Genomic DNA, 12,006 nt, shown 5'->3' with positions numbered 1-12,006 from the left:
TGGTAAAGAAATAGTAAATATATAAAATGGGATTAAATAATGAAAAAATGTAGGTTTTATTTTAAATATTAAAGTAAATAAGACTTCTGTTTTTCTGAAGTTAATGCTTAGATTAGTAAGGTATATGTAATTATAATGGGAACATTGCACCTATGAAAAATATATATTTTTCATGCTTTTGCATGAAATACTGTTGAGGAGTTGCTTTCAGTGTATCTTAAAGCAAATTAAATACGGCGCTTTATCAGTAACCCACAGTTTAGTCAAAAACAAAATCAGTTAATATTTTTCCTAGCTAATAGAAACAGAAGTTCTTTATATAAAACAACTTTGTGGTAAGCATTATAGTGACAAGTTTATTTGTGTAACAGAACTGTGTTAACAAGTAAGAAGTAATACATCAAAAATTCCAAGAGCAAAATTATGAATTTTAGTGTCTGTAGATAAATGATGATGTTTTAAAATAATGATCAGTGCACTTGGATGTGCACATGCACTTTCATTCAAGTATCTCAAAGCATTTTAAAAAGAGCAGTAACTAGTGTACACATGTTCCTGAACTTCAGCTTATGTACGCAGTTAATTAAAAACAAAAGAAAACAAAACCCCCAAAACAAACAAACCAAAAACACAGCAAAAAGGATATTAGGATATATCAAAAAGGACAAGCAAGAAGGATTTTTGTTTTTGACTGACTTTCATGCTTCACGCCACATATACCTCATCCATTGATCCATCTATATGCATCCAGCCAATCACAGGCATGTTTACATCTGAAGCAGGACATTACCAGCTTCAGCTCTTCTTTCTCATCATCTAATTCTCATACGAGGAATAATTATACATGTTTTTCAACCAACCATGACTAAACACTGCAATCACAAAACAAAGGAAGAAAAAATGGGAATTTCCCAGAAAGCAGTACATTTGGTAGCCAATTATTGGTGGTATTTATATTATAGTGTCTGGAGGCCACAATGCAAATGTAAACAGAGAATAAATAAGTAAAGTCAATAAGTAAAATTCACTTATTCATGTCTGAATATGAATTCTCAGAAGCCTTCTTGATCTATTTCCAGCTTTCAGCACTCGGCAACTGGTCTCCCAGTGATCTGCTACACACCATCTATCTAACTCCTTGCTGGTTGGCCCCTACTACAATGACTCACTGCAATTCCTTCTATGGCATTTTTCTTGATGTCATTTCCATCTCTACACCTGATGTGTCCAAAGTACATAATTTGTTCCCGTTTATTTCTGATAGCAGGGTCTGCTTTTCTCCAGTAATATTTCTAGCATAAGCATTCATCTTTTTTCCACCCAGGAAATATGAAAAAGTCTTCACCAGGTACCACAGACCAACAAAAGCATACATACACAAAAATGCATATTTTGACAACAGAATACACCTTATTTACAGTATTGCGTTTTATGTGGGGTTTTTTTAAAAGGATATTGTTCTATATAGCAAGTTCAGTGCTGACCAACTAAGATCATCTTAAAAACAAAGATCATGAGTTATATGGAAAAGCAGAATTTCACAGTGATTTCCCATCAAATCTTGAACATTCTGAAACTTGGCTATATTTACATAATGAGGCCAAGATTAGGGTACATCAAAAACAGTTATTTACCATGGTGACTGTGATTCTTTGCAAGAGTGTCTCTGCATATTGTGACAAAGTCAGTCCTGACAGATATGAAAGAGAAGTGGAGGACAGACGTATTAGTCCTAGAATGGTGAAGGCCCTATTCATAGAATCATAGAAGATTAGGGTTGGAAGGGACCTCAGGAGGTCATTTAGTCCAACCCCCTGCTCAAACCAGGACCAACTCCAAACTAAAGCATCCAAGCCAGGGCTTTGTCAAACCCCACCTTAAAAATCTCTAAGGGTGGAGATTCCACCACCTCCCTAGGTAACCCATTCCAGTGCTTCACTACCCTCCTAGTGAAAACGTTTTTCTTAATATCCAGCCTAGACCTCCCCCACTGCAACTTCAGACCATTGCTCCTAGTTCTGTCATCTACTACCACTGAACAGCCTAGCTCCATCCTCTTTGGAACCCCCCTTCAAGTAGTTAAAGGCTCCTATCAAATCCCCCCTCATTCTTCTCTTCTGCAAAGACTAAACAAGCCTAGTTCCCTCAGCCTTTCCTCATAAGTCATGTGCTCCAGCCCCTAATCATTTTGCTGCCATTCTCTGGACTTTGTACAATTTGTCCACATCCTTTCTATAGTGGGGGGCTCAAAACTGGACACACTACTCCAAATGTGGCCTCACCAGTGTCGAACAGAGGGGAATAATCACTTCCTCAATCTGCTGGCAATGCTCCTACTACTGCAGCCCAATATGCAGTTAGCCTTCTTGCTGATAAGGTAACACTGACTCATAGCGAGCTTCTTGTCCACTATAACCTGCAGGTCCTTTTCTGTAGAACTGCTGCTTAGCCAGTCAGTCCCCAGTCTGTAGCAGTGCATGGGATTCTTCAGTCCTAAGTGCAGAACTCTGTACGTGTCTTTGTTGAATCTCATCAGATATTTTTTGGTCCAATTTGTCTAGGTCAATCTGTATCCTACCCTACCCTCCAGAGTACTCTCCCAGCTTAGTGTCAACTGCAAACTTGCTGAGGCTGTAATCCACCCATCCTCCAGATCATTAATGAAGATGTTGAACAAAACCGGCCTCAGCACCGCCTTCTGGTGCACTCCGCTTGTTATTGGCTGCCAACCAGAAATCGAGCCATTGATCACTACCATTGAGCCCAATGATCTAGCCAGCTTTCTATCCATTTATAGTCCATTCATCCAACCCATACTTCTTTAACTTGCTGGCAAGAATACCTTGCTAAAGTCAAGGTATATTATGTCCACCGCTTTCCCCATCCACAGAGCCAGTCATCTCTTCATAGAAGGCAATCAGGTTGGTCAGGCATGACTTGCCCTTGGTGAATCCTCGCTGACTGTTCCTAAGCACCTTCCGCTCTCCCCCAAGTGCCTCAAAATGGATTCACTGAAAACCTGTTCGATGATATATCTGGGGACTGAGGTGAGGCTGACTGGTCTGTAATTCCCTGATTCTTCCTTCTTCCCTTTTTTGAAGATGGGCACTATATCTGCCTTTTTCCAATAATCCAGCACCTGCCCTTATCACCACGAGTTTTCAACCACATCAGCCAACTCCCTCAGTACTCTGGGATGCACTGCATCCAGCCCCAAGGACTTGAACATATCCAGCCTTTCTAAATAGTCCTGAACCTGTTTCTTCACCACTCACAGCTTCTCACCTCCTCTTGATTCTTTGCTGCCTCGTGCAGTAGTTTGGGAGCTGACACTGTCTATGAATACAGATGCATAAAAACCCAAAACCATTGAGTACTTAAGCTTTTTCCACATCATCTGTCACTAGGTTGCCTCCCCCATTTTGTAAAGGGCTCACACTTTCCCTAACCTTCTTCTTGTTGCTAACATACCTGTTGAAACCTTTCTTCTTACCCTTCATGTCCTTTGCTAGCTGCAACTCCAATTGTGCTTTGGCCTTCCTGATTTCATTCCTGCATGTTTAAGGAGTATTTTTATACTTCTGCTTGGTCTTCTGACCAAGCTCCCACTTCTTGTAAGCTTCCTTTTTGTGTTTAAGCACACTGAAGACTTCTTTGTTAAGTCAAGCTGGTTGCCTGCCATATTTGCTATTCTTTCTGCACATCAGGATGGTTTGTTCCTGCACCCTCAGTAAGATTTCTTTAAAATGCAGCCAGCTCTCTTGGACTCCTTTCCCCCCATTTCCCAGGGAATCCTACCTATCAGCTCCCTGAAGTTTGCTTTTCTGAACTCTAGGATCCATATCCTGCTGTTCTCCTTTCTTCCTTTTGTCAGGATCCTGAACTCTACAATCTCATGGTCACTGCTGCCAAAGTTACCACCCTCTTTTACTTCCCCTACCAATTCTTCTTGGTTTGTGAGGAGCAGGTCAAGAGGACCACAGCCCCTAGTTGTTTCCTCCAGCACCTGCACCAAGAAGTTGTCTGCTTTCCAAAAACTTCCTGGATTGTCTGTGCTCTGCTGTATTGCTCTCCCAGCAGATGTCAGGGTGATTAAAGTTCCCCATGAGAACCAGGACCTGTAATCTGGAAACTTTTACTAGTTGTCTGAAGAAAGCCTCGTCTACCTCATCCTCCTGGTCTCATGGTTTAAAACGGATGTCCACCACAACATCACTCTTGTTGCTCTTGCCTCTAAACTTAACTCAGAGACTCTCAAAAGGTTTTTCTGCAGTTTCATACTGAAGCTCTGAGCAATCATATTGCTCTCTTACATACAGTGCAACTCCTCCACCTTTTCACCCCTGCCTGTCCTTCCTGAACAGTTTATACCCATCCATGACAGTGCTCCAGTTGTGAGAGTTACCCCACCAAGTCTTGGTTATTCCAATCACTTCATAGTTCCTTGACTGTGCCAGGCACCTAAGATAACTAGCCGATTGCCTTACTTTCTCAGTACGAATCAGGAGGCCTTCTCCGTTGCACCCCCTTCCTTGAGCTTCCTCCTGGTGTCCCACTTCCCCACTTACCTCCAGGCTTAGGTCCCCGGCCCCCAGCAAACCTAGTTGAAAGCCCTTCTCATTAGGTTAGCCAGCCTTTCTGCAAAGATGTTCTTCCCTCTCTTTGTTAGGTGGATCCCATTTCTTCCTAGCAATCCTTCTTCCTGGAACAACATCCCATGGTCGACCACCTGCATAACCATGCATTTACTTCCACAATTCGATGGTCTCTACCTGGGCCTTTTCCTTCAACAGGGAGGATAGATGAGAACACCACTTGTGTCTCAAACTCCTTTATCCTTCTTCCCAAGGCAACAGTGATCCCACTCAAGGGATGCAGTGATCCCACTCAAGGTCATTCTTGGCAGTGTCATTGGTGCCCACATGGAGAAGTAGGAAGGGGTGGCGGTCTGAGGGCTTGATAAGTCTCGGCAGACTCTCTGTCACATCCTGAATTCTAGCTTCAAGCACGCAGTACACTTCTCGAGTTTTCCGGTCCGGATGGCAGATGGATGACTCCATCCTCCTTAGGAGGGAATCCCTGACGACCATCACCTGTCTCTTCCTCTTGAGAGTGGTGGTAGTGGAACCCCCATCCCTAGGACAATGTATCCCATGACTTCTGATTGATGGGGCCTCCTTTTGATCCCTTTCCTCAGATGAATCTTCCAAACCGTTCTCTGCCATAGTATCTGTGCAGAGAGCCTGAAAACGGTTGCTTATCTTTATCTGCACTGACGGTATATGGGTTCTCCTCTTTCTTCTGGAGGTCACACGCTGCCAATTTTCTTCCCCCTTCTTCAGTTTCCCCTGCACTGCCCTCTCTGATTCTTCCGCATACTGTGCCTGCAGTAACAAATCATGACTTCAATCCTGATCCCGATGAGCTTAAAAAAAGGTTATCTTGGGTTAACAGAGACACCTGAGGTCAGTTAAGGGCTGTCAGTGATCTTCAAAAACCCATCTTCTGGCAAGGGAGAGAAGGGGAGATATGAAAGACAAGCTGCAGCAGCGGTAGGGGAAGCAGCAGGAAGGAAAGGCTTCCCCTGGGTGGAAGGCTGTCTCCCCTCCTTATAGGGAAAGAAACTAAGGTAACAGCTGCCTCGGGAAAGGACTGTCAATTGGTGCCAATGTAAAAGGGCAACACTACAGAGAGGGGGCAGGGAAATGTATTTCTGTTTGCATTGTAAGGTTGGGGTTTTTTGCTTTTTGCTTAAGAAAACTTCTTGGGCCTACAGTGAGGCCCACTGTGTAAATAAGAAAAAATAAAACCAGAATGAAGAGAAAGCCCTCTGGAGACTGATTTTCTCCATCCCTGCCCAAGGGAGAAATGCGGAAGCCGATGAAGTGAAGGAGGTATCCTTCCTTAAAGCTTATGACTCAAACTCTTCTTGTAGATGTTACTACAATTTAAAAATGTTGTTTTTAAATGGGAGGTGAAATAAAGAAAACTCTCCCAAATGCTTGAATTGGGCATCCATTAATGCTGATAGCACCAAGATGAGTTCCCATTTCGGGACAGGCTTGATGGCCAGTGGGAGGACATTAATCATTCTTTTAAGTAATATTGAGATAGTTAGATCAGTGAAAACTGAATTGGTACTTTGGTACATGCTGCAGAGAAGTAGCAGAGAAAAGCTGCAATTCATAATAGTTCATATGGGGGCAGAATGTAGTGGCACATTATCTGCTACCAATAGTGAAAACTTTTCCCATTTCCAGAAGTAACTGCCATGAATCTCAACTTTGCAGAGTGCCCCCTTCAGGAGCTATATGGGGAGTTCAAGTCCAGCTAACCCCAACCCTGCTGTCACTGCAGGGTATGTCAGTCTAGTAGGGCTGGCGCTCAACCCTCCAGCTGAGGCCTTCTAACTTCTTCTTCCTCCATCAGTGTGCCAGTTGAAAAACAAAACTGTCCACAGTCAGCAAATGAGGTTAAATAAAAGCATAAAGGAAAAGAAAGAAAACCAGTAAGCAGCAGTCAGGACATTGGAGTCTCTTACTTCAGAGGCTTTGGCAGTATCAGAGTCATCCCATAATCCACTAGGATTCAAGTATAAATCTGTTTCTTTTTCCTTTCTTAGCCCAGGAGATCCAATCTCCTTTCTGCAAGCATAGAAGGACAGTCGCTTGTCAGACCTCCCTCTGGGAGCTGAGGAGCTTGTTCCTTTTCTAGGGTTGCCCCCATCTAAGTGGAGTCTCTTCTTTTTAACACTTCCTCCAGTCCTGTCATGATTTGTATGTGTGGCAGGGTAGAGCACTCTAGCCCAAAGCAATTCCTTAACTCCTTCCATGCTGGTGCACCCCATAACTATATATGGTTTCCTGAGCTGCATTAAAGTATTCAATACCACTACAGAGCAAGCCAAGTTACATGTCCCATGACTTAAGCAGAAAAAAGATGAAACAGTTCCAGAATGACAATGTCTTACTGTGTCAAGGTATGGCAACATTGGTAGATGTTATATAAATTCCTGCATCAAACCAAAGCGGTCAGAACAGTCATAATACATTTTGTTATGTCCTGTTGTATTTTTTACCACAATCATTGGGGTGAGGAGTAATCATATTGCAGTTGCTACTCCAGTCAAAAAGAAACAAATTTTGTAACTTAGTTGCTGTCCTTCCTTGCTCTGGAACAAAACTCGGGTCACTTTGCTTTACTGCTTTTTGCCGATAAATTTACTGATGGATAACTGCAGATCAATACAGACCATAGCATAGCCCACTTATGCTGGGTCTGTAGTTTGGGGTGTAAATTGTCTCTAAGTACATTCTTTTTGCCAGCTAATTGGAGGACAGCAGGTTCTACCCTAAGAGCTAGATGTTAGTATAAAGGGCTATTGCTTTCCAACAAAGTGGTTGGGAGTGAACAATTCCTTGCTTGCTCACATAAAGCACTGCTGTCACATATAAGTCAGCATTTATACAATAGATATTTTAATAGATTTTAAGGCCAGAAGGCACTATTAGATCATCTAATGGGACCACAAGTCATAGAATTTCATCTTATACTCACCCTGATTATTTGTGTTTGACTAAATGATATCTTCCAGAAAGCCATTTAAGTCTTGATTTGACTTCATGTGATGCAGAATCTACCACTTCCTTTGATAGTCTGTTCTAGAGGTTAATAACCCTCACCATTTAAAAAACTAGTATCTTAATTCTAATTGTCTGGCTTTCATTATCAACCATTTGTTCTTGTTGTGCCTTTCTCCACAAGGCTGAAGAGCCTTGTAATACACAGTATTTTCTCCTCATAAAGGTACCGCACAATAAGTCACCTCTCGATCTTCTTGATAAATTAAATAGATTGAGCTTCTTATGTGTTTCACACGTAAGACATGTTCCATCTATGCAGTTACCTTTCTCAACCAAACTTGTAATCTAATAAAAAATGAAATCAGGTTTGTTTGACTAGATCTATTTTTCATAACACCATGTAGACTGCCATTACTTACATTCCTGTCCTTTAATTATGTATTGATTGAATCCTTTATAAACTTCTTCCATTATTTTGCCTGGGATTGATGTCAGGTCATCATGCTTGCTGTTTTTTAAGACTCTCCCTGTCTTCTGGAATTTCTTGTGTATTTCAAGATTAAAAGTTAGTATCTATGAGCTAGAGATATCTTCAGTTAACTCTTTTCGGACTCTTGGGTGTAATTTCTCCAGCCCTGCGGACTTTATATTTATCTTTGGTTATATCCTCCTTAGTTACTAATTGAGTGGTGCTACATGTCCCTCGATTAAAAGCAAAATGAACTTTCAAGGTCACTTCGTGGTCCACATTTTTGGCAGAACAGTTTGGCTTTGTACATTTTCCACTGTCTGATAACTGTCATATTTAAGAAGTGAGGCCCCCAAATTCAGATTGGATACATTGATGCCAACTGATACTAATAGTGAACTAACTATCAAAGAAGAGACTTGAAGGTTTTCCAAGATGATAAACTGTCTACATCGGTAAACTAATTCACTGCCAACTGAGTTTACATAGATTTCTTCTGGAGCTGGATATAGGTGCCATGTACATAAATAAGACAAATTGGCATTGTGGGGAAAAAACTCATTGGGAGGAGGAGTATAGCTTGGCAACTATGCACCAATCTTTTGTTTGGATTGTATGGAATTCAGGACAATCTGGATGAAAGATATTTTCTCGCTAAGCATGGAGATTTATTTCCCCCAGTTTATCGTCAGACTTAGTCACTGAAATCAACTGCATTTTCCTTCTGGGATTCCCCCAAAATGTATATGAGTGTGAGCCTGAATTAGTTAGTGCAACCCTCCCACCCCCATGACCCAAACTTACCTTTTGTGTTCAACCAATCCAGTTGGTTTGTTCAACTCTTCTTATAGATCAGTTACCTGTGTAGTATTTCTTGCATATTAGATATGCACAATATTTCCATGTTGTAGAGTGTCTTGGAATATGAATTCTTAAATAATTCAAAATTCTTAATAAAGTAGCTCTTCAATCAAGCAAAATGTATGAACATTCTGCAGTCCTTACATGATTACCAAACTCAGTGGTTCCCATGCAGGCACCATTGAAGTCTACAGATCATTTACTGTTCAACACATTCCTCATGTGAAAAAAAGTCATTTTGTAAACATGACAGTTTAGTTTTCATTTATGCATTCCTGTAAGACTACTATGTCATATTTGTTCAGTTTACTTGTCAAAACAATGTATTTGCTCCTCTCAGTCTTTCATGATCTACTTGGCTTATGAGAAAAAAAGCAACCTCTGATTGTTTCATTTTCAAATGTTATTGTTTAAAATCACCAGAACTAATTACTCCAAACAGAATTCTAAATAGTTCGCTGTTACCTGACTAAGAAGAAGACGACGAAGAAGGTTTAAGAAAACAAACATGTATTGGTCAAATTTTAAAAAAAATCATCTAATGAAGGATTTTATTAAAAATATGTTTTTATAGTCATGCGAACACCAAACAAACCCAACATGTCTTGCAAGTCAGGTAATTTCCAAATTCTCACCAACATCATTATACTTATTGATATCATGAAGGTACAGTACTCTGTTTTGAAACTCCAGATTCCTCAAATTTATTTTACATAGTAATAACTTTCATCTTCTCTATGTTGGGGGTTAATTTGACTGTTGTTGTCTCGCAGAAATATTACTGTCCCACATCATACTTCCATTTATTATTACAATCAAATAATATATAAAATATAACTATACAAGAATGTATAAAGCAACCTTTCTGAGGCAACCTGTCTTCAGACACCAGTCTCTAAATTCTCCTATAATGCAGTGACTACAGATCTTTCTAAAATGGATTAGAAGTCCACCCACCACCACTAAAAAAGTAAAATTGTCAGTCCATTCAGTGGTTACTGGCAGATTTTACTACACGTAAATTAGCAAAAATAATTTTCAATTCTATATTTTCACTAGTAGATAGTGCTAATAATTCCTGTATTTGCTATAAGAAATACTCATTTTAACACATACGATTTGTACCCAATCTATTCTAGTAGATTTTTGCATGACTACTTTCATTTTAACATACTTAGTTGCAATTACCTCTTATGTAACAATATTCAGACATAAGGTTACATATGATGACACACACACTCAACTAATTTTTTTAAGTATAAAGTATCAGTGTAGCAGACTTTGAATATACTGGATATAAAAAAAATGGACTACACATTGCATTACTAAGTCATGTTTAGAACAAGCTGATTTAATGCAGCCTTCCAATTTTCTCAATTTACCTAATAACCTTGTGTAATTCAGTCAGTGTAGTTTTCCATCCCTTGCACACTAGCATCTCCATCAATTGAGACCCTTGTTTGACTTGGATATCTGGCAGGTGTCACAGGATAGCTTCAACTTCAGTTTGATGGGAGTTGAACTATTCAGAGTTTTCAGGCAAAATGGATTAAAGTTATATGAAACAAAACCAGAAACCAATATAGACTAAATCAGTTTTAGCCTGTGATTTTCAAAGTAACCTACATAAGTCAAACACCCAACACTCACTAAAAGTTAATGGAAACTGGGCAACTAATTCCCTGCGACACTTTTGAACCTCCCCATGTTAAAGTACAGGCATTTTCGTGGTCACAGTAGAATTTAAGTATAAAGTTTAAAAAGAAAAGAAAGGAAACTTAAGGTTAGTCAACATTCTTCAGTGAATTCTGAGAAGACTTTGGGAAAGCATTATTTAATGTAGGAAGGCTGGCTTTGGATTCTCAAGTGTTCTGTGCATATTTATGGTAAAGTCTGTTGCCAGAGAAAATTTATAAAAACCGTGCCATTTTGGCAGACTGCAGTATCACATATTTCTTCTTTACAATGTTCCACTGTCTATATTCATCAGTGGTAAAGCCTCTGATCAACTAATACTTCACCAGCATGTGTCTGCAGAAAAAGAAAATATATATATATCCCACACCTAATGGTTTTAATGTAATTCAAAGATACATTTTAATAAATTGCAAACATGAACTAAAACACAGGATATTAATAATTTCAAAAAAAGTTTGCCAGACATTTAATGGAATGAGTAAATATATGGGCAGTCACAGTAAATGATTGGAGAGAAATGTACTTAGGAAAGGGAGCTAAATTCTCAATACTTTCAACATGCCTAAAACGTAGGACACTGTCAGAGATCTCTCTAAAATAAGAGCATGAATATTAACAAATAATTAATATACTAAAATAAATGAAGCCAAATAATTTTTAACAATCTTTTTTGTTCTGCTTCCAGTTCCTGATACCACATTTCTGATGTAAATAATTTATAAAACAGTAGCAGTGAGTTAAGTATCAGGTTTGTCTTTACTAATTACATTTGGGATAGAGATAAAGGACTATTGAGAGGTATTTCATGCCAAGAGTTTCTTTCAATTTAGCTATGATCATTTAATTTCTTTACTTTCCTTAACAAAGTCTTCTATTGGTTAAAATACAATTTCTACAATTTTTATTCTAACTCAGAAATCTCCATGAAGCATTTTAGTTCAGATTATAGACTGACAGTGACTGGAAATTTATTTTGTGTACAGTACTTCTAGGCTGTTCTTACATTAGAATCAAAATAACTTCCCTTGCTTCTATAAGCCTAGGAATTAATCCAAGCTGAGGAAAAAGGAATTTTGATATTTAGCATAGCATAAAAATCAGTGACTTAAAAAATAAAGTACTGTAAACAACTTTGCATTGAGGTGGTGCCTTATCTGTTCACAGCACAAATTTTAATTAATCCTTTAAATTGTACATTTCAACTGAAGAATTTTAGTTATAGACTTGTTTGGTAACTAATATTATTGGAATAATGCTTCTGGAACCACAAAAAACAGTGCTTTATTATTATTATTATTATTATTATTGCTGTAATGCCTAGAGGCCTCAGCTTTCTAAATACAGTCTCCACCAAAAAGGTCTTATGATCTTGAAGACAAGACATAACAGGTGGAT

The 12,006-nt window shown here is 39.1% G+C and overlaps 1 protein-coding gene across 1 annotated transcript in view; it reads right to left on the bottom strand.

Annotated features, from left to right (window-relative positions):
- KIAA0825 (KIAA0825 ortholog) overlaps positions 1–10,389 on the bottom strand; it is a 284,840-nt gene extending 274,451 nt beyond the window's left edge. Inside the window, exon 1 of the mRNA XM_067568905.1 lies at positions 10,296–10,389. The gene's annotated coding sequence lies outside the window, so the exon portion shown is untranslated. The remainder of the gene's footprint in view (positions 1–10,295) is intronic.
- Between the last annotated feature and the right edge of the window lie 1,617 nt (positions 10,390–12,006).

The sequence above is a fragment of the Emydura macquarii genome, unplaced genomic scaffold, assembly GCF_026122565.2.
Source record: "Emydura macquarii macquarii isolate MOO-44397 ecotype Brisbane River unplaced genomic scaffold, CSIRO-AGI_Emac_v2 contig_2897, whole genome shotgun sequence".
Taxonomy (NCBI): domain Eukaryota; kingdom Metazoa; phylum Chordata; order Testudines; family Chelidae; genus Emydura; species Emydura macquarii.
The sequence above is the reverse complement of the archived record's forward strand: the minus strand, read 5'-3'. Positions and strand labels throughout refer to the sequence as shown.